This window comes from Chelonia mydas, chromosome 1 (genome assembly GCF_015237465.2).
Source record: "Chelonia mydas isolate rCheMyd1 chromosome 1, rCheMyd1.pri.v2, whole genome shotgun sequence".
Classification (NCBI taxonomy): Eukaryota; Metazoa; Chordata; order Testudines; family Cheloniidae; genus Chelonia; species Chelonia mydas.
In genome coordinates, this window is record NC_057849.1 from 133,207,149 (window position 1) to 133,229,620 (window position 22,472).

The 22,472-nt window shown below is 39.8% G+C and overlaps 1 protein-coding gene across 9 annotated transcripts in view; it reads right to left on the minus strand.

Moving 5' to 3' along the window:
- Positions 1-22,472, minus strand: part of GPM6B (glycoprotein M6B) — a 137,683-nt gene that overhangs the window by 39,214 nt on the left and 75,997 nt on the right. The gene's annotated exons all lie outside the window — the stretch shown is intronic.

Below are 22,472 nucleotides of genomic sequence, written 5' to 3' on the forward strand. Positions count from 1 at the left end.
CAGTGATTTAACCAATTTCAAAATTTTGGCCCTGGGGCTGATCCTGAAAGGAAATAAGGTATCAGCTGACTTTAGTGGTTTCTGAGGGGGCTCAACACCATACTCGATAAGTCCCATATCCTGCATGTTCCTCATATTTAATTGGAGCAAGATGGTGGGCAGAGAAAAGCACTCTGAAGAGTTTGCAGACATGCTGCAGTCTTTGGTTATAAGGAACACACCCACAATTGGTCAATTCAGTCCACAGTTTGAGAATACTCCTGGATTCCTCACTGACGCTAAGCTCTCAATAGCAGCATCTGCAAATAATGCTTTCTACCATCTTCGGTTAATTAAGAGACTCTGTCCCTCCTGTGAACAATGACCTCAGTTCGCCACCACTTTATTACCTTCCAACTGGTCTACAATATACTGGATACGATACCTAAAAGCTCAGCTAAAACTCTAGAATTAGACCCATGGTTAACAGCTCTGCTGCTCTAGCACAAAGGTACTTTCTACCTTCAAAGTAAAATTCATCTGTATAGGAGACAGAGCTTTTTAGGAGGCTAACCCAAAGCTGTGTAACAAACAATTCTCCTCCTGGGGAAAGGATGACAAAAAGAACAACCCACTTTTGACACATGAAAGCACTCAGATGCTATGGTGATGAGGGTGGCGATATTATGCTCAGATACCATGTGATAAGAACCTATACAGAACAGAATTAAATTTTGGTCTAGTGATCCTTGTAAACAAATAAAACTTTATTTGGGGCATTTTTGCATCTGACATCAGTGAAAACAAAAATACAAGACAAGGATGCTAAAAGACACACATCTCCAAGTTTCACTGAAGTGCCAGAAAGTAACAAGTCAAAATGGAAAGGTAGCTATTTGTTTCCACAAGTAAAATCACTGCAGCTTGCAATTTATCAATAAACTGGTAGTGTTTCTGATAATTGCAGTGCCATATTTAGTTCAATTTCCTTAATGTATTTGGCTTATACTGTCCTATTTGGAAGACTGCTACTTCATTTCTTCCCCCGCAGAGCATGGAAATAAATCCAAACTGATGCAATTTTTATGGGTTTATGATGTGTGGCATACTTCCCAAGATACAATGATCATCTTTGGGTTTTGTTTTGTTTTTTAATGTTTTGGCTGACCCACTTATCTCTATTGCCTTCAGAGGTAAACCGCTATAGAACCTCCGGTCAATTTAAGTGAGATCTATTTGTTGAAAGTTGAATGTTTCCTGGTTCATAAGTAGTTTTTCTTGAATGAGTTCAGGACTTTAGAACAGATGTGTTATTAACAAGTTATTAACTAGCAGGCAGTGGAGACCACCCCCTTTTCTTCCAAGGATCGCCCCTCCTATGTCCAAATAGTGAAGAAATACATAACACTAGAAGAATACATTAACTACTCAAGAACTTGAACTAATGTCTTCAAGAGCCATCAATCTAACTATTTAAAGCTACCTAAACTAATTAAATTATTAATTCTAGCTACTGAATCATCCTCTAAAGATTTAAGTGATGCAGTAAAGTGTGAAGTTCTCTCCCACTCCCTCCTGTTTTCCAGCTTGCTGAAAGATGTGATGGGTTTTAAGTCACAGTTTATCATCTTACTTCAGTCATTTCCTAATTCTCCTCCACTTCTTTCCCTTTATTAGCAAGCACTGCAGATGGAGCAAGCACTGCAGATGGAACAAACACTGCTTTCTCCTCTGCTACCATCAGTACTATTACTGTACACACATGTTCAAGACCACTGTAACCAAAAGCCTAAGCCCAAGACCCCAACTCTTCTCAAAATGAGGTAGGTCTTTTTCAGAATACACTGTCCTCCAGGGAGATTATAAGGTTGTATGCAAACACTAGCTCTCTCCACCACTGTGGTGAAGGGCACTGTTACCCGGACAGCCACAAAGAATTTTTAGAATGAAGAATCTACTCCTTCCCTCATCAGAAGAGTTTTAAAAAGCCTGACAAAAATGATCTCGAGAGACTGAAATCCAGATAACCAGTCATAAGGACTGGGTTGATTGAGATAACCAATGCTGGGAGAGTCACACGATTATGCTCCAGGAGTTCAAGTTTGAGTTTATTTGCAGCTCAAAATGAAATTAAAAATGAGTGGGTGGGGGGGGGAGAGAGAAGAGGAGAGGGCTGAATGGAGGATTCTGCTGCTGAAACACAGCCCTAAACCTACAGCACGACACTAAGAGTTAAAGCGACAGAGTTAAGTACGTGAGAACACTGCAGAATAGGTCCCAGTGGATAACCAGTTAGTACAAAATATTACTCCCTATTTTTTGAACTAATTTATTTTAAAATATCTGTAATTATTTTTCTTGGTCAAAGTGAAGCATTGCAATTACACAAATTAAAAATATGTTAACTATATTTAAATATATTATATAAATATAAATAACTATATTTAAAGATATGTAGAAATTAAAAACAATTTTGTTAGCAGGTGCCTATTCTTTTTGAACACTGGCTGCCTCTATTCATGTCAGTAACAATCTAGTTCACATTCATAAGGGATAAGGAGATCTGTGATAAGTTATAGAAAATTCATTATAAGCTTTAAGTAGATGGACACACTCCGCCATTTCTACAAAGGCTTTAGAGAGCTACAACAAAGAGAATTTTCACACTTTTCCCAAAGAACGTTTGAAGCTGAAATACACGGTTTGGATTTTTGAAGGCTAAATCCTGAGACTCTGTATCACACAGGACTGCAATATATATTCAAAGTGGCTAGTTTTAAAGTAAGCAGATAATACAAGCATACATTCTTTTAAAAGAAAGAACAAATGTACATGCAATTTAACATATGGTTTTTATTTTGGGTTTCTCTTGATATATAAACCGATGTGAAGTTTCAACAACCTAAATTTCATTCAAACCCTGTGCATGTTTTTTGCTCCAAGTTATCTAAAGTTGGGTGTAAACTCTCTGGCATAGTGTTTTTTTTATAACTGATGACAATTTTCATAGGGTGCGATATGTTCAAAGCTTCATAGCTATCACATACTGGTGAGATGCTTTAAAAATCTGCCTCCAATTCCTTTGACATGCTGAACTGTTTGAAAAACAAAATTCCAAGTGATATCATTGTCTCATATTTGCTAACTAGTGATATCAGTAATGAATGATTATGAGAAAAATAATAAAATTGTATTTTAATACTCTACATAACATGCAGAATACTTGAAAATGTGTGTGTGTTATATCTATATCTATCTATCTGTATCGATAGATAGATGATAAAATGACTGAGTCTCGAGTCTCCAGTCCTGGACTTCTGTGATAGAGCAGTATTGGGACCTTAGTTTGGACAATAAGTATCCTCGGGTAATAAGGGATTAGCTGGTGAATTTAGCTCATCACAATGAAAATTCTCAGCTATTTAAAAAAGTCAGAAGTAGGCAGATACCCAATGACTGTTGATAAACAAGACTGATCCTAGTAAGTCCTATTGATCATAAAACAGTGAGAGAAATCAGTCCTTTAACATCTTGGGCCAAATCCTACTGCCCTTACTTATCCTACTTACTTATCGTTTCAATAAAATTCCCATTACACTTAAATGCCATAATTTTTTAAACCTAGGTGTCTAAAGTTCACTCCTATAACCATATTTAGTCTCTTACATGTAACAGACCGGACTTTCAAAGGCCACATTTTTGAGATGGCTAAATATATATTTAGGAGCCAAAAGGAGAGGAAAGCCAAAGACTTCATGAAGTCACTAAGGATTAGCTGTTACTGATTTTATACTTGGATGCTAATGTGATGGGCAGTAGTATAAAACCCAGGTTTGAAAATTTGGCCAATGGGACTACTTTCATGACGAAAGCCAGCAGGATTTGGCCACTACAGATAAGAGAACCATAACCAATTAGTAGTATGGATTCAGAAAGTTTGGGTACCACCTAACCTAACTGCTTTCTTAATAGTATTAAAAATCTGTGGACAAAGTAAAGCAGTAGATTTAATATATTTGTATTTTACTATGGTTAAGCCTTTGGTACAACGTCTCACAAAACCCTATTCTCAAAATGGAGTCAAAATGGCTTGAATATAAACACTACCAGTTATCGTGACCCTTTGTTTGTAGCCCTTCAGACTGTTTCCTCATACCAAAGTAACAAGTTGAGGAGAGGTGTGGTACTGCGGGGGGGGAGGCGCACTGCAATGATCTGCATTAGGGACAGTCTTATTTAATAATATTCATTTAGAAAAAGGAGTAAACAGCACATTAATGAAATTCACAGATTAAACTGAACTGGAAGGCATTAAGAACATTAGCTAGGATAGTAGAATAATCCAAAGACTTTCAGAGATGAGAATTGTGGATGGAAACTCTAAAAAAGGTTCATCTTGAAATAAAAACCTAAATTCTGTGGAAAAATACAGTAATTCAAACTACAAATATCAACTGGAGGGAGAAATGTGGGGAACAGTAGTACTGGAAAAAGGTGAAAAAGCTGTAAAAAAAAGCCAATAAAATGTTGGGGTGCATACATCAACACAGAAGCTATAGCCCTTCGATAGATAGCTCTGGCTTGGCCACTCCTAAAATCTGTTCTGTTCTGGGCATCTGCTTACCAGAAATAATGTTGATAAATTGGAAGGAGCTCATTCAACAGCTACAAAAATTATTGTAGTGAATAGATAATAAGGAAAGATATCAAGAGCTAAAAATATACAGCTTGGCTAAGTGAATGGGGACAGGAAAACAGCCTCCCAATAGCAAGGAGGAAGAAAAATTATTTAGCATAATAGAAGAGGATGTAATTGTTGAAATTTAGAAAGGAAAAACTTGGCTGAATATCAGGCATATTTCCTGACATGGAACAGTCTGCCAAAGCAAGCAGTGGAATCCCCATCACAGGGGACTTTTAAAACTGGGGTGGACTAATCTGTAGGTAACAGTTTTGTAGGTAACAGTGAGTGATTCCCTGGCAGTAAAATGTATTTGATTGCTCTAGTAGGTCTCTAAATTCTATGACATATTTAACAAATATAGCTCTATACCCCACAACTTTCCTTCCCTTGAAAACAAACACACACTAAGAGCTAGTGAAAAACAAAGCAGTTATATTTCCACACCTATACATTCACCAGAGCTAACGCAGAACCTCTTGGAATGACAACTGACCTGTGAAATAGATCCTGCCAAGCTTAGCACACAACCTCCCTACCAGAAATAGGTTTTATTTAACCACTGACAATTTACAGTGCTGTCCTTTTACATCTTCGTAGGCTTCTCCTCCAGCTCTACTCACTGAACATTCAATGGCCATGTTTGTAGTCCTAGAAGTGGAAGACACGGCTGCTTTTGAAGGTTTTCAAGTCTCATTATATTTAAACATAGGTTCAACTGCCTAGTTATCCAATTAATACTATCTGCTGGCTACATAACTATAAAATCTTTGCAAATCAAGCAAACATACTATAGGCACTGCTTAACACACATTACATATTACTTCCTCCTTTCCCTTTAAGGAGTAAAGATTTGGGCACATTTATCAACCTCAGTATCCCTAGAGCACCTACAGCAGTTTCCAATTCTCAGCTGAATGAAGGTATCCAAGCTATGTGACCAAATGCCATACTTCAGTCTATTTTTTTTCACCAAAATGCACTCCCACTTCATATTCAGCTCCATCATCTGGAGTCAATACCCCAGGACGGGAGTTGATTCAACCTTTGAGTTCAAATACACTGTAGATTTTAACATCTTATTTGCACAATACTTACCTTGCCATATCCCCTGTAGATTCTCATCTATTCACAACTTAAGTGCATATGTCAACACTATATCTTTTTCCAGTGCCTCACTAAGATGCATTTCTAGCATTCTTCTCGGGGGTTTAACTCATATTTCATATCACTTTTTGGGGTTTTCACTTAGCCAACCCCATCCCACTTCACTCATTCTTGTTTTAAATACTGCAAGATTCAGTTCTTTGCATCCCTCTCCTGGGATATCTCCCTGCTAGCTTTGACATTACATCTATGCAGATGCACTCCTGACTCACTTGCGGATCCCTCTATTTCTCTGCTTTGATTATGAAACATCCAGCAGTAGGATGCTGCAGCATAGCTTGGAGCTGATACAAGTCCTTTGTGTCTTCACTCTCATCTTAGACCTTAACTTTGCGCCTAAAGCTAAATAAATTGGAATCATCCTTGACTGTGAACTCTGTCCTCTAACATCTTTCATGTCTAAATCTGTCTGGCCACCTCAGAATATTGTCATCTGTACTTAATTCTGGATCTGCTGAAGCATCTCCTTAGGTGTTTATACCACATTCACTTTCACATGTTATGTTGTTTACTGTATGACACCATAAATTATAGATGAGGGGGCAGGGACAGAGAAAAGACCTATTTATATCAAAATTGTTCCACAACCAGTAATAGAGTTTGTCTCTCTCTCAAACCTCTAGATACCCACAGCTGCTCTGTATTTGAAGTTTGCAAATACCCAAGAGGGAAAGGAATCTTTCCTTACTTGATCTATGAGGGTGAGAGAAATGGGATGAAATCTGTGCCAAGGAAAATTGTGTTATAGTATAAAATTATAGATTGAATACCATGGGCAAGACTCCACAGTCTGCTAGCAGGAAGTGGCAAAAGCCCATCACTGGTCATGTAAAAGAATACTAGACAAAACAGTTGAGATCTATTAACAAGAGTGCTTCCAGATTTGGCAGGGAATGACCAAACAGAATCTTACCTATTAGAAATGAAAAAGCTTGTTCTCTCCCATCCTCTCTCACCTTTTACCCACCCTTCTATTCTCAAAACTCTCCACTGACTTGCCTCACCTCCCTTTTCTGCACTCCCGTTTACCTATAGTTTCCTGTCACTTTTTCCACGCCTCCAGTATTGATTTATCTATTCCCCGCCTGTGACTCTCTGCAGCCTGGGAGATAGGGGCATTGCACTTTACGCCGTGCTGCTTCATCCGTCTGGCGCTTTCTCAGTCTGAACCAGTGCCACTCTCTCCAAATCTCACCTCAAAAAACATCATTCTTTGCTTTACCATTTCATTACATTGAAACCCAGGACTGTTTGAGGGATGCCTCCATCTTTTGGAGTTGAATAGGATTATTTGCATTATCAACACTTCAAATTAGGTTGTATGGGGTGGCCAGAGGCAGACGATACTTTTGTGGCGTCCTGAGCCAGAGCAAGTGGGGCCCCTCACCACCCCTTCCACCTGCAGTTCCTCCACGGCGCTCCTGCCGGGGAAATGGGGTTGGGACGTAGGGGCTTGCCCCACTTCCCAACAGGAGTGCTGGGCGGGCAGAGCAGGGTCGTGGTGTAGAGGCATCCATTTTTCCAGAGCCTCCAATTGGCCTGGGCCCCTGGGCATGGGCCCCGTTGGCCCAGTGGCTAATCCACCACTGTGTGGACCAGAAAGAAAAAGAATTTGGCTTGATTTCCAAGAGTTACTGGCCTCAAATTTGTAAAAGCTTTCTTACTTTTCAGTATTTGAGATACTTTGTAAACAAGAGGTCATCTAAAAATAAAATTTTATTTTTTATATATCAAATATATAGAGAAAAAGAAAAACTTCATCCAACTTTACATCCCAATGGTATGTTTTTAAACCCAGTTAATTCTCAATTTTTTACACATTGATTTGAAAATGTGAAGTGCAGTCCAAAAGCATTGAATGTTATGTAGGGTTTTTGGGGACAAATCACAAGAACAAAATGTGATTTTTACTATATGCCACTAGAACCCAGAGAAAAAGATACTGCCTGAATCTCATGCTGCAATCAAACAGAATTTTAAAGAAACACACATGGCTTTTTTCTTCAGACTGTAGAATTACATCAGTGACACCAGAACTGAAAAGAAAGGAAAAATCTGTAATTTATAGAGCCATTGGAAAATGAGACATTATTAAGTGAGTTGTCCACCCATGGCCATATAGGAATCCTGTAGTAGAGCCAAAAATACTTCCCAAGTTTGCTGACATCCAGTTCAGTGTTTTAACCGCCCTGCCATCTTTCTGAAAGAGATGTGTAGTTTTACATACTTTTCCTGAGTTTGACGATGCCACCAAAACAAGAGAGCCACAAGTGTGTTGCAAGAAGCCATTCCTGAACAAGTGCATATCAACACCGCACCTAAAACATCGGGGGTGAAATCCTAGCCCCACTGAAGTCAATGGCAAAACTACTATTTGACTTCAACAGATCCAGGATCTCAGCCAGGAAATATTGGCAATTTATACAGCAGCAACTTAATCCTCGCCCCTCCCCCCCATCTCAGCCAAAATGCTGACATCAGAGAAAGTGTTGAAATAAATGGTTGGGTACAAGGTGTTGAAACTGATATTTAAACACTGGTTTCAACACCTTGTGAGTCAGCCATTATTTCAATGAGATTAAACCATAGGTGAGAAAGATCAGGGTTACCCAAGGCAACTGTAGGCCACCTGTTAAATTATAAAATGTATTTTCAATTTGTGAACAAGATATTTAATCATGAAATCCTCAGCTGACATACTGACTAAAGGGTTCCCAATTAATTACCATATTCTCTGAAAGTACAGATTTCCTCATTAAGAAGACTGCAGGACATTAACAAGTTCTACTTTGAGGGTTCCCAATTAACTCATCTAAATATGTGCCAGGCAACTTGAACAAATGCATCTTTTCCAAGCCCCTCTTCTGAGCTGGAGACTGCACCTATTGGAATCCTAGTCACGTATAAAGTAACGGTTCTTTCTGCACTTCACAATGCCCTTGAGAATGCTGTTCATGGGCAACAAACAATGGTTGCTGAAGTGTTTAACTGTTCTTTCACTTACATACAAGCAGCTGCACACATAAAAAGTTAAGTGTGCACTTGGGGAACTCAAAATAATTAAAGAAAGACCCTATCTTATAATATTGAGTAACTTAACCTGACTAAAGATAGGAAATTTGGAATTACGTCTGGAACATGTCATGTCTAGCTTTTGCTGAAAATCAGAGCAGTGGGTGATCTCACCTACAAAATAAGCTTCAAGACAAAAGCACTACATGGTGAGTTAAGGACAGGGTAGCAGTCTTCATTCACAATTCTCTGATAGGCTATCTAAAAATTCCTTTGCCAGGGCAGTACAGGTCCCTACACTATATATTTCTAGCACTTTGTTTACTTTATTGAAAACCTCAGGACTTGGGGCACACAATTTGCTTGGAGACTATTCCACAGCCCTCACCAGCAGGGAGATTTCATTGAAGTTCAGCATATGTTTTTCTTTTCCATCCCATTACTACTAATTATGCCTAACTAAATAGTTTCTTCAAAACTTGGTGTTTACTCATTTAAAACACTTGCAAGCCACTATGTCTGCACTTTGTCATGATTTAAAATAGAATATTTTTTTCATTTAATGTTTCATCATAAATGAATCCCCTACCACCTTTGGATTATGATTAGGTTCTCTGAACTCCATCTAGTTTGTCAATGTCTTTCTGGTACTGGAGTTTCCAAGGATTAAAGGCACTATTCCTGGTGTTCTCTTGCCAGTTGCATAGAAAGGGATTGTTACACACCTGCTCTGTGACTTGATGCCTCTACATATGCAGTTCAAAACTGCACTGGGCATTTTTGCTCTCAATGGTATTTATTGTAAACTCATTCCCAATTTGGTCTTTATCACCTCCCTTAGATTTCTTTCAGTATTATTCATTATCCCTCCTGACTCCCACCGTTTTCTTCTCTTTTCTTTTTTTGGGGGGATGAGGGGGTCTGAGGAGGAAAAGGGTATAAAGGGAGAGATGTTCTTCAACCGATAAGCTTCCTCCCTTCTCCCTGGCTAAGCTCCATTTTGGACCGTTTGGGTCACAGCACTGACTAAATATAGTGGGCAACAGACCAAGCCACTTCACAGTTCTGGTCTGTTCAGAGAGGTACCCTGGTCAATACGGAACTGAGGCTTTGCTCTTTATGCATACCCCAGTGCCGCTATGTGTAGCGTGACATATGTATGGTCATTCCTGAGCAAATCATACAGCCTGATCTAGCTGTTCAAAGATTGATTGGTAGAAATAAGTTGAAAAATTTAAATGGGATAATGGTTAAAAGAAGGGTTTGGGTTTTTTTTTTTTTTTTATGCACTTCTGTCACATACACAGGAAACAAAAGACAGCAGCAACACAGTGAAATATATGAGCAAAAGCACTTTTGTTAGATTAATATTCTATTAGAACATTGTTTTCTGGCTTCTTCAGGCCCCAAATAACTTAAACTGTAAGCCTATTCTTGCTTTAAACACAATTTCAGGCAAGTACCCTAATGTCATTATCAGGAGATCCATTGCTTAGTTATGAGTAGTTGACATAGTTCCTTCTATTTCCATTGTATCAGTTCACTGATGTATAGATAAATCTTGTACACTACATAAAACTAACACTGATTAAAATATAAAACTAAAAAACAGATGAGACTTAATTTGATTCTCAAATGCAAACAGGACAACTATTTGGCCAATCAATATAGGCCACTAGAGTCACAATATCATAAGATGAAGCGATGGGACAACATTTAGGACAGGTCACAGACTTTTTTCAACCACCAGGTACATTTTATAGACATTCTAGTAGCTCTAAAATAAACCCAGCTCTATACGTATTTGGTTGAGTTTTATTTATATTTGAATTGGGGTATTTAATGTTTATATTGCTTTAGAAATCTCTATTAAAGATATTTCATAAAGATTTTAAAATGCAGACTATTTATGAGATTGTCATAATCTATATCTGCAGGATCGGCAGATTCCGCTCTTGAAAACACTATTTTACTTTTGGATCTTCAGTAATGCAATTTGCTTACAACTTTAAAACAGATATGCTTTCCTATCTTTATTAGGCTAGTTCTGGAACGTGGTGCCCAAACAAGACCGTAGAAAACACTACTGTCACCTTTCTGCTAACATTAGGTATTATGGAAAGTAAGGGTGCTGATTCTTATCACATAGGGAAATAGTTGTGAATGCAGATTAAACTGTGTGTCCTCTAATGATCTTATTTTATTTAGAAAAAAAAATCATAAAAGATACAAGAGTTGTAACTATGAGAAGCACATAGCTGTCAAAATTACATATTGATGAGTGTACATGGGTTCATGTACAGAACATCAGATCAGATTTTATGTGCTGTGGGATGGGCTATACGGACACAGATAAAGACTTCTAAATATTGAATTAAGCATAGCCGAACATCCTCTGAATCAGGCCAAGAACTGCTCCTTTATTTCTATGACTTCTTGGCTGACAAGCTAGAGGCTTGGGTTAGAGTTCCTCTGATAACTCCCCTACTACAATCAATATATTAATTGTGCGTATACTGCTGTCCTTGAAGGAGGTACTTGGCAGTCCCGTTGTATGCATCTGTATAGAAAAGATTTCAAGAAGAGTCAGTCGGGCAAGGAGACCAGACTGAACCCATGAGAACCCGCTCATCTCTGTGCAGCCAGCAGACCACAGGTCTTCATGGGTGACTGAACCCTTCAGCTCTATTCATCCCTGTTCTTAATGCATAATAACAAACAGCAGCGCTCTCATAATACAGGCCTCTCCATTCTTCCCTCTTTTATCATCATTCATATTGCAGCTATGACATGACTGAAAGGGATTCTGATGGGAAATGTGCTTCAAATTAGCATATTTCCCCTCCATACAATAGAGGTATTAAGCTGCTGCATTTTGAAAGTCTAAACAAAAGAAGCAAGACTGTTTTTAGCAGCAGTGTTTGAAGTTTAATTATCTATCTTAAAGCATCTTTAACAAGTTTGCACTTTTTAAAAGAAGAAAACATGCTAGATAAAAATCTTCACTTCTAAAAAGTATTAGTTTGATGCTTTTATACATATAAAATAATTATCTGGACTGGTAAAGAGCAATTTTTTTTTTTACCAGTAAATTATTTATACCGAAGCATGACACAGACTTGTACATCTTTGTGTGTATTTGTTTTGCTTACTCCAGACTTGTAGACAATCTATCATCAAGGATTTCAGAACTAATGTACATTGACAGTGCCCTATCAAATCAATTGCAGTTCTTCAGGGAGCTGGGTTTCTTCAGTAGTAACCTGATTTTTTTCCCCCCACTGCACAAACTAAAATAAGTAAGACCTATTAAAATTCAGTCAGATGCAGCATTGCTAGATTTAAGAAAAAAATCTACTGATTGTCCTCTGTTTTATATTGAGCATGTATAACCAGAGGTGAAAGGGGATTGGATTAGAAAGTGATTAGCTAATTAAAAGGAAAGGAGGAAGCTGAACTTGAGACAGAAAAACAAAGCACTGTCATACCAAAACAGCTTTTAGGCAACCTGTGCTCGGAGGACAACTTACGCCGGCCAGAATGCTGGTACCAGGCTTTTAATCACTAGCTAGTGTGGCTAGACAAGAAGGCAGCCAACTCTGTGGCTGTCTTGGTAAAATGCATTTCTGCTTTCATCCCTTCCCACATTAAGCAAGAATATTTCCTAAGAGGAAGGGCCTCAGAACATCAAGTAAAAGATATTTCCCCGAAGCAGTGCTGAATTTCCAAAGCACTGGTGTGATCGACACTCAAGCATGTCTTGTTATAAAACACAGCTCAGGACTCTCTCTACAATGCACTTGAAGCTCTGAGAGAAAGAGGGAATGTTAGTGAGATCCCAAACCACTCTGAGTGAGCTGGTCTAGGATCTGTTCAGAACGAGGCTGCAAAGTCAGCCTGGGGTTTTCAGAGGAAGTACTGCAAGAGTATTTACATTGGTCAGATGAATCTACTTTGGAAATTCAGTCTTTTGCTGTTATTTTCCACTGAGATTTCCTGGTGAGACACTACTGTAATTTTTGTTTTCTGCTTTGTTCCTCCTAGAGGCTAGATTTCTGAAGCTGCGTCCACAGGCCTGGTATCCCCTGGCAGAGGTGTTGCTTTTCTGTCACCTATTTTCATAACATAGGAATTGCCCTACTGAATCAGACCCATGTTCCATTTAGGTCAGTATCCTGTTCCCGACAGCAGCCCGTAGCAGGGATCTGTGTGGATGGTGCAAGCAGTTGGCAGTCATAGGTTAACTTTCACTCAGGGAAGTTTCCTCCTAACTCCCAACAGAGGTTGGCTTAAGCTGTTGCTAATGTTCTTGTGGCATTTGGGAGAAGTAGGCTGCTGGAAAAAGGACTCCATTAAGGACATGATGGTTGATACTGGTCCACGCTGATCCACCTCATATTAAGTTGGCGGATATATTACTCTGGGCAGAGTTCAAGATGTTAGTTTTGACCTACAAAACCCTGCATGACCCGAGACTACCCACCTACCTGAGAGATTGCTTTTCTCCTCAAGCCATATGGCTGCAGTTATGATGAGTTAAACTTGAGCTGGTCTCCCCTTCATATAAAAGGGTGGGAGCTAAGGTCCACTGCCTTGCAAGACTCCCCTGCCTTTGGCCCTAAATAGCTGAACTTGTTGGCCTTCAAAGCACACTGCAAAACCCATCTCATGGGGGGAGAAGGGGAGCAGGAGAATTATGAGGGTTGTTAGTTGTGGGAGCAGGCAGGGATTGTTTCAGCCTTCATTTGGCCTTTCTGTTGCTGATTTGGGATTAGGTGAAATTGGTGGAAGTTAAAATTAATGATATTTGAATTTCAAATGAATATTGAGACACTTAGACTGATGGGCATAGACTTTTATTTTCTATATAAATCAAAACAATTTTACATGTTCACTAAATTGATACATTTATTCATTGCACACACATGTGTGTTATACCTAAACAATTTTATTTTGCCTTTCAGATCACAAAGAAATCTGGCTTGAATAATAGTAAACAAGTATTCGTATTTATTATTAGGGACTGTCAAGGTTCCTTCCCCACTCTGAACTCTAGGGTACAGATGTGGGGACCTGCATGAAAGACCCCCTAAGCTTATTCTTACCAGCTTAGGTTAAATGCTGCCACCACCAAAGTGTTACACAAAGAACAGGAGAAGTGCCCACTTGGAAACATCTCCCCCCCCAAAAATATCCCCCCAAGCACTACACCCCCTTTCCTGGGGAAGGCTTGATAAAAATCCTCACCAATTTGCATAGGTGAACACAGACCCAAACCCTTGGATCTTAAGAACAATGAAAAAGCAATCAGGTTCTTAAAAGAAGAATTTTAATTGAAGAAAAAGTAAAAGAATCACCTCTGTAAAATCAGGATTGTAAATACCTTACAGGGTAATCAGATTCAAAACATAGAGAATCCCTCTAGGCAAAACCTTAAGTTACAAAAAGGTACAAAAACAGGAATATACATTCCATTCAGCACAACTTATTTTATCAGCCATTTAAACAAAACAGAATCTAACGCATATCTAGCTAGATTGCTTACTGACTTTTTACAGGAGTTCTGACCTGCATTCCTGCTCTGGTCCCGGCAAAAGCATCACACAGACAGAGAGAACCCTTTGTTTTTCCCCCCCTCCAGCTTTGAAAGTATCCTGTCTCCTCATTGGTCATTTTGGTCAGGTGCCAGCGAGGTTATCCTAGCTTCTTAACCCTTTACACGTGAGAGGGTTTTTCCTCTGGCCAGGAGGGATTTAAAGGTGTTTACCCTTCCCTTTATATTTATGACAGGGACCATTTATCTAAAAGCAGACATACATTACTTCTAGTTGCTATTTCTATGGCCAGCCATGCTTCTACCCTTCCAAGTGCTTGATAATTTGGGGGCAAATATCAAGGGCAAGACCTGTTCATATTACAAAGGGAAGGTATAATTCACAATCTCATGTTAAAGCTAAAAGAGGAGAAATTTATGCTGGGTGTCAGGGGGGCTATTCAGTCCTTGGTATGAGGAGCACACTAATAAAATAGCCTGAGTAGTTAACAGAGGAATGTAAGGCCATGATGGGGATCAGTTCTACTTCTACAAATTGATTTCAATACGACTGCTTGCAGATCAAGGTACTATTCATCCTGAGTAAAATTGGGCCCTTAGGCAGAAATATTAAATCAGTTACATGGATGTGGATGCTGTGAAGTGGGGAACAGACTAGACAGAACTTTGGCTGTATCCACAAATTGCTATATTCCTATGATTCTACATGTCAATAGTTCCTTCCATTCCTTCCTTCCCCACAAATCAAAGTCATTAAGAGAAATTTCCACCAAACTAAAGAGCAATTCCATTTCATACAATTAGACTCTGAATCTTGAACTTAGCTCAAGAACAGAGATGGCTTGGAAGGATATTCTTTTCAGCACAACACTTCAGGCAGGCCCTACTGAACCTCACCCCCTGGAGCATCTCCTTCCTGGTGTATACAGAAAAATGACATCCTGTGGAGCAAACCTCTTAAACAGAGGAGGCCAGAATACTTCACCAGCTCGTTTGAATAGGTCATTATGTGCTAAAAGGTCAAGGAAAATAATCCCAAATTCTAGTTCTTATATAGAATATACAGAAATGCTATGGTATTTTAGCATAGAACAGCCAGCTGTGGCAACAGCATTGTTCTTCTTTTCCTAGAAGTGCTGAAGTAGCACTCAATCTGCCTTCTCTGGTGCCTAGAGATGATCTTTAGAGGATCACTGCAGAAATCTGTTTGACTTGGAATGTGGGACATATTCCTAATAAAATGTTCCATTTTAAGATTCCTACAGACAGCAATAAGATCAGAAATGTACGTTTTAGTTAACCCTTATTAAGCCTTACTAATTTTCCATTATAGATTGCTGCCTATACACAGCCAAAAGTATATATCTTATCAAGTAACTTCCACAACGCCCAGGAGCCACTTGTTTTTCATGTATATCTCTAAAGTAGGTTTTTATAAGAGAACATCCTCCAGGATCTTTGCCAGCTCGGATCTAATCCTGGTCCTTGGTGAGAAGAGAGAGCCTCCCCAAAATGTTATTTACATAAATTGTAACAGGACAATATTTGAGCTCAGAAAAGAATCTGCTACTTTTGTAGGCAAAAATTGTGTGGCTCTCTGCACTGTTCTCATACAAGGTGATTAGCACAGAGGCAAAGATATATTATCCATGAATTGGAACAAGCCCCCTTTATCTGCTTTTTTGCCCATTCAACTCACTCTAAAAAGTTTGGCTTCTTGGATTGCCTTTGCAAATAATTTGAACACTTTAATGACTTTGCGGTGTTTGGTTCAAGGCATTTAGTGAGTGCTAGAAGTGGTTCTCAATCTTTCAGGCAACTGCACAAGTTTACCACACTCACAGATCGCTGCTATAAAAGCTGGAGACCACCCACTTCCATTCATCAGTGCATACTCTAAATCATGCTGGACCTTGGAGTAATTCCCAGCTTTATTCTAGCAATTGCAATACTGACTTACAGCAGAGGTGGTACATTGCAACCCACAACAAAGGGCCATCCTTAAAGTTAGGGAAGGGGAACCTAGAGTACCAGTTATCAGTAAGTCTACATTTTAGTCACGGGTATTTTTAGTAAAAGTCAAAGACAGGTCACTGATAGTAAACAAAAATTCACAGCCTGTTACCTGTCCATGACTTTACTATATACCCCTGACTAAAACTTGGGGGATGGGGGAGTGGCTCAGGAGGGCAGCCCTGGGGGAGCCGCGAGTGCTGGGGAGGGGGGCGCAGCCTGGGGGGCACATTGGTGGAGCTGGGGCAGACTCCCTACCTGGCTCCTAGCTCCACATGCTGCCTCCACTCCGCCCCAAGCCCCAGTTCTGCAGCTCCCATTGGCTGGGAACCAGGGCCAATGGGAGCGGCGGGGGCGGTGCCTGCAGGCAGAGGCAGCACATGGAGCTAGGAGCTGAGGGCGGGAGTCTGTGTCACCCTTCCGGGGAGTCCCCGCACGCACGTAAGCACCGCCCCACACCCCAACCCCCAGCCCTGAGCCTCCCACACCTAAATTCCTACTCCTGGGGAGCGGGGGGAGCCCGAGACTCACACAATATATGATATATGATAGATTGCAAATTCATTAAGGCAGGCAGCGTCTTAGATCCCATGGACAAGTTTGTGGCCCAACCTTAGAAACCCAAAGGTCTGTAAGAGTGGGAGACAGATCTGTGGGGAAGGGGAGAGTACAAGCAGCTTCCTCTCTCTCACACTTTGTACCCTTCACAGGGTTGGGCACTATCCCAGTGAATGACTGGATCCAGGACAGTGTCTCCTGTGACATTAGCCTTGACACAGGATGGGTTGTTATGGCCCCCATCCTGCTGCACCCACCAGTGGAGCTGACCCCATGTTGGGGAGGGATACACTGTAGTCTGTGTACAAAATGCCTCCAGAAGTTCACAGTAGGGAAGTACACCTGTGCACTAAAAGGCACACACTTTAGTTCTATCCACCCACATACAGCATCAAGCATACTGTTGATGTCAACAGTTATTTTTTACTTCTGAATTTATTTCCAACTATACTGTTATCTTTAAAACTTGTACAAATGACGCCAGCTATTCCAGCTGTACCAGCTCCTATAGGACTTAATAGAAAATGATAACTTTCATACAGATTTTTGAATCATTCTATACTATTTATTAGACTTTCTTGCCCTGCAACGTCATTCTACTGGATGGTTTTTAAGAAGTACACAATTGCTATTAAGTTTTATAGGCTTTTTTACATTAAAAGTAATTTCTCTAGATCCCTAGTTTTCTTCCTTTCATTCTGTAGGATTTTTCCATGGGTGCTGTGAATAAACCCTATCCGAACCCACAGCGAAAACTGTCATCTATCCAGGGCACAGCAAATGGCAAAAGATGAGGAACAGCATAAACTTGGCTATTTTTGTCTTCAAATATTTGTAAGATGTACTGTAGTATCTGAAATTTTATTTTAAAAGCATTTGCTTGTAAATATGGAGATAAAGACCAAATTAGAAATGCAGGGGAAATAACTATATTAAAGAGGTATAGTAAGTTATTAAAAGGAAGGGTTTTTCTTCTTACTTATGACAAAATTTCAGTCTGAATTTTTTAACCTACTGTTGTTAAAAGTAATATAAAACGCATCTGAAGAACTGGGGTTTTTACCCACAAAAGCTTATGCTCAAATAATCTGTTAGTCTTTAAGGTGCCACCGGACTCCTTGTTGCTTTTGTGGATACAGACTAACACGGCTATCCCCTGATATAAAATGACTGTAACACTGAGATTAGAGGGGGGAAAAAAAAAATCGATTCAGTTTGTTTACTTTGTGCATTTGACAACAGTTTGTGTATTGTCAGTATTGTATCCCAGTATGGTCAGTTTCCTGTTGCTTGTTTGGGTCTTTCACAAAATAGGAGAAAAACATTTTATGTAATAGACAAGGAAATTTAGGTGCAGGTGTGGTTCCTGAAGTTACTTTTAAATATTTTTTTTCAATTGGTTACATCTAAAGTTGATGGTGTCTCTTTAAATAAATTGTTGGTGTCAGTTCTTTAGACACAACATAAGACTTTCAATTTATCAGTTTCTCTGCATAGATGAGGTTAATTCAGTTTTACTTTTAAGTTTTCACACAGGAACATTTCAATTTTTATTATTTCTTCTATATGGAAATACTTGCCTGGATTTTTAGCCAAGCAGCGTTATTTATTTTTGCAGTTTCAATTTGTTCCTTTGAATCTACGTAAATTCTTTATTATATTTCCTCTCTGCTTGTTTAGCTTTTATTGAGATTCACCATGAGTGGCTAGTGTGTTTTCATTTCTGTGTTTTCATGCTTAAAACACAACAGCAATACAAGCCTAAAGAGCACAGTTTAAAAAAAAAGTCTTACCATTTGCAATTCTGAACTACTAATTTGCTAACAAGCTTGTTCCCCATTTTCAGAAGTAATTTTAAATTGTAAATTGATTCAGACAGTAGATCAGACACGATAGTCAGAGGCAGATTAAGCTTTTGTGGGGCTCTGGGAGAAAGCAAGTGGAGCACCCTCCTCAACCCTCCCGCAGTCCTCCTCCCTCCTGCCAGCAGCACCAGGCATGTGGAGCGGGTCGGGGAGCGGGGGCACCCATTTTTCCAGAGCCCCCCAATTGGCCAGGGCCCCTGGGCATGGGCCCCGTTGGCCCAGTGGCTAATCCGCCACTAACGATAGTAGTAATCTTACATTGTATTCTAAGACAATCACAGAAATGTCGGGCTGGAAGGGACCTCAAGAGAACATTAAGTCCAGCCCTTCTGCGCTGAGGCTGGCTCAAGTAAACCTAAACCACACATGACAGATGTTTGGCCAACCTGTTCTTAAAACCCTGCAGCGACAGGGATTCCACAACTTCCCTTGCAATTCCAGAGCTTAACTACCCTTACAGTGAGGAAAAACTTTCTAATACCTAACCTAAATCTCCCTTGCTGCATATTAAGCCCATTACTTTTTCTCCTACCTTCGGTGGACATGGAGCTCAATTGATCGCAGTCCTCTTTATAACAGTCCTTAACATATTTCAAGACTTATCAAGTCCTCACCCTCAATCTTCTTTTCTCAAGACTAAACATGCTCAGTTTTTAATCTTTCCTCATAGATTAGGTTTTTTAAACCTTTCATAATGTTTGTTGCTCTCCTCTGGACTCTCTCCACTTCATCCACATCTTTCCTAACGTGTGGTGCCCCAAACTGGACAGAGTACTCCAGCTGAGGCCTCATCAGTGCCAAGTAGGGTGGGACAATTACCTCCCGTGTATTAACAGGAGTGTCATGTGTATGACACCACAGGATATTAGCAGCCATTTTCGCAACTGTGTCACATTGTTGATTTATATTCAATTTGAGATCCACTACAAGCCCCAGATCCTTTTCAGCAGTACCTAACACCTAGCCAGTAATTCCCCATTTTGTTGTTGTCCGTTTGATTTTGCTTTCTTAAATGTAGTACTTTGCACGTCTTTGTTGAATTTCATCCTGTTGATTTTAGACCAATTCTCCAATTTGTCACAGTCATTTTGAATTCTAATCCTGTCCTCCACTATGTTTGCCCTTCTCCAGTTCTCTGGGACCTCACCTGTCCTTCATGAGTTCTCAAAGATAATGGAACATTTTGAAAGCCCTCACTTGCAGAGACCCATCCTGTCTCCACCCTTTTCAACATCTAGATGGAAAGCTAGTGAGAGAACAATAACTTCATTGCCAAAAAGCTGAACACTTCGTTGTCTTTCAATTTGCCAGAGGTGCAACTTCCACCACCACAAGGATGTAACAATGACTTCAAAAGATCAGCTAGATTAGACTGAACTTGGGAAAAAACAAAGGTGGAATGATGATGGTTGAAAGGGGAAAAACCTATAAAGCAGTTAGGCAGGATGGTATCTTCACCTTCCATCAAAGGCATCCCTCCTCCATTCATTTAAGTAATGAGATGTGTAAGAGTCCTGTTTGAGTCACTGTTAAGCCTAGAAGACACACACACAATGCCTCAAGGATAAAGAAAAAGTTCTTCCATTTTAGGCTTGCTATAAACTTTACCTCTTCTTCCAAGATGAGGATCTGATCCAGCTATTTATCTCCATACTGGATTACTGTAACTCATTGTGGTTAGGGCTGAAGGTGGAAGTAATAGATAATCCACCTAGATGTCTCCTCACCGGGCTAGGCCATAGTGAACCCATCATTCTTCTGCTCTGGTCCCTCCACTGGCTTTCAGTCCATTATTTGGTCCTGATCTTTAAAAATCATTAACAGTTCAAGTCACAACTATGTCAGTGACGATCTCTCCAGCTATGTTGCACAAAGACAGCGGGGCACCTCTGGAGCAATGCAACTTATGCAGCCCAAAATGAAGTATGTGAGAGCAGGGGATGAAGTTTTCTCAGTCAGAGGCTGTGAAACCTTCCTCTACATCGCCAGAAATACATTTAAAATAGAGAGAGAGAGAGATCTTAGTAGTTCCTAATTGGATATGCGTTGTAGAACACTAGGCACCAGATAAAAGAGGTCCTTAAAATAGGTTGGGTATTGGACCTATTTTGGGGCAAATAAGTGGGTGGCGAGATGGTAGAGAAGATCTGAGTTTGTTAAACTAACCTCCAAGTAAGCAAGTGTTTCTTTGCTTCCAACCTCTGCAAACTGAATTCTGGTCTATATATGCTTAGTTACTGAGTAAATTAAATTTCCTTTAAGATACAACAAACTCCTCTCTTATCAAACCTATAAGCTTTATTGAATGACTTTACTAGAAGTGCATTCTATCAGGCCTTCACAGAGCAGAGCAGTCATGAGCAACACATACCCATTCATCATTCTGAGAAGAAAAGAAGTTTGAATTCAATATGATGTTTCAATGCAGTGGACTAGGTTTTGAAAATTTATGTCACAGAAAACTCCATAATATGTTGATGAAATTGCAGCAAATACACCTATGGTGCATGTGCAATGTTGTGTGTTCGTAGTATGTCCCCAGTCCTTCCTTCCTGGAAGCGCCATCTCTGGAATTCTGTACTTTTGAGATCATTATTAGCATCTACTGATTGGTGTTGTCCAGCGCAGATGTGTCATCTCCACAAGCACTTCTTTTGGAGCCAACTACTCAGGAATGGCAAAAGAAAACATCACTCAGTGGTTCAAAAGTAGCTTGCATGATAAGAAATATACCCATCCTACCTTAGACTTCTGTCATCCTAGTATTTCAATGTCTTTGCATGGAAGCTAACGTGTCTGGGAAATCTCTTATAATGAGGATGATTTTGTTATTCTCAAGTAGCTAAATAATATACTGTATGTAACAAGACAGCAGTGATGAGGGGAATTAGGTGATTTAGTAGCTTTTTCTCTATAATTTCCCAGATAGCAGAACCTACCTATACACAAAAGCTTTTGAAACATTTCTTTGAAGCTGGGCTGGATATTCTCTATTATCACATACTCTCTCATTGCAATGTCCGCTTGTGTCTGGGATTAAGGCAAATTATAAAGTACATCAACCATTCTTGTGACGAAGGGACTATGAAGCAAACCTATGTTTCCTTACATTACCAGAATCACTTAGACGTTCTGGCAACGAACGGCACATTCTTTGACGACTGACAGTTACTGTGTGGTAGCTGGTTAGTGGCCAGTATGGGGCAAATGGGCAGCCTCAGTCCAGTTGCTGTTGAACCTATGTCCAGGTCACAAAGCACCATTACGAGTGGCACGCTTCAGCAAAGAAATCTGATTAACAGATTCATAGACTTTAAACCCAGAGAGGGACGGTTATGATCACTTAGTCTGATCTCCTCCTTAACCTAAGCCATATAATTTTACCAAGTGATTCCTGCATCAAGCCTAACTTCTAGCTGAGCTAGAGCATACCTTCTAGAAAGACATCCAACCTTGATTTAAAGACTTTATGTGATGGAGAATTCACCACATCCCTAGGTAAGGTATCCCAATGGCTAGTTAATCTCACTGTTAAAATATTGTGCCTTATTTCTAGTCTGAATTTGGCTTGCTTCAGCTTCCAGCCACTGGATCTTATTATGTCTTGGTCTGCCAGGTTAAAGAGCTCTCTGCTATCAGAAAC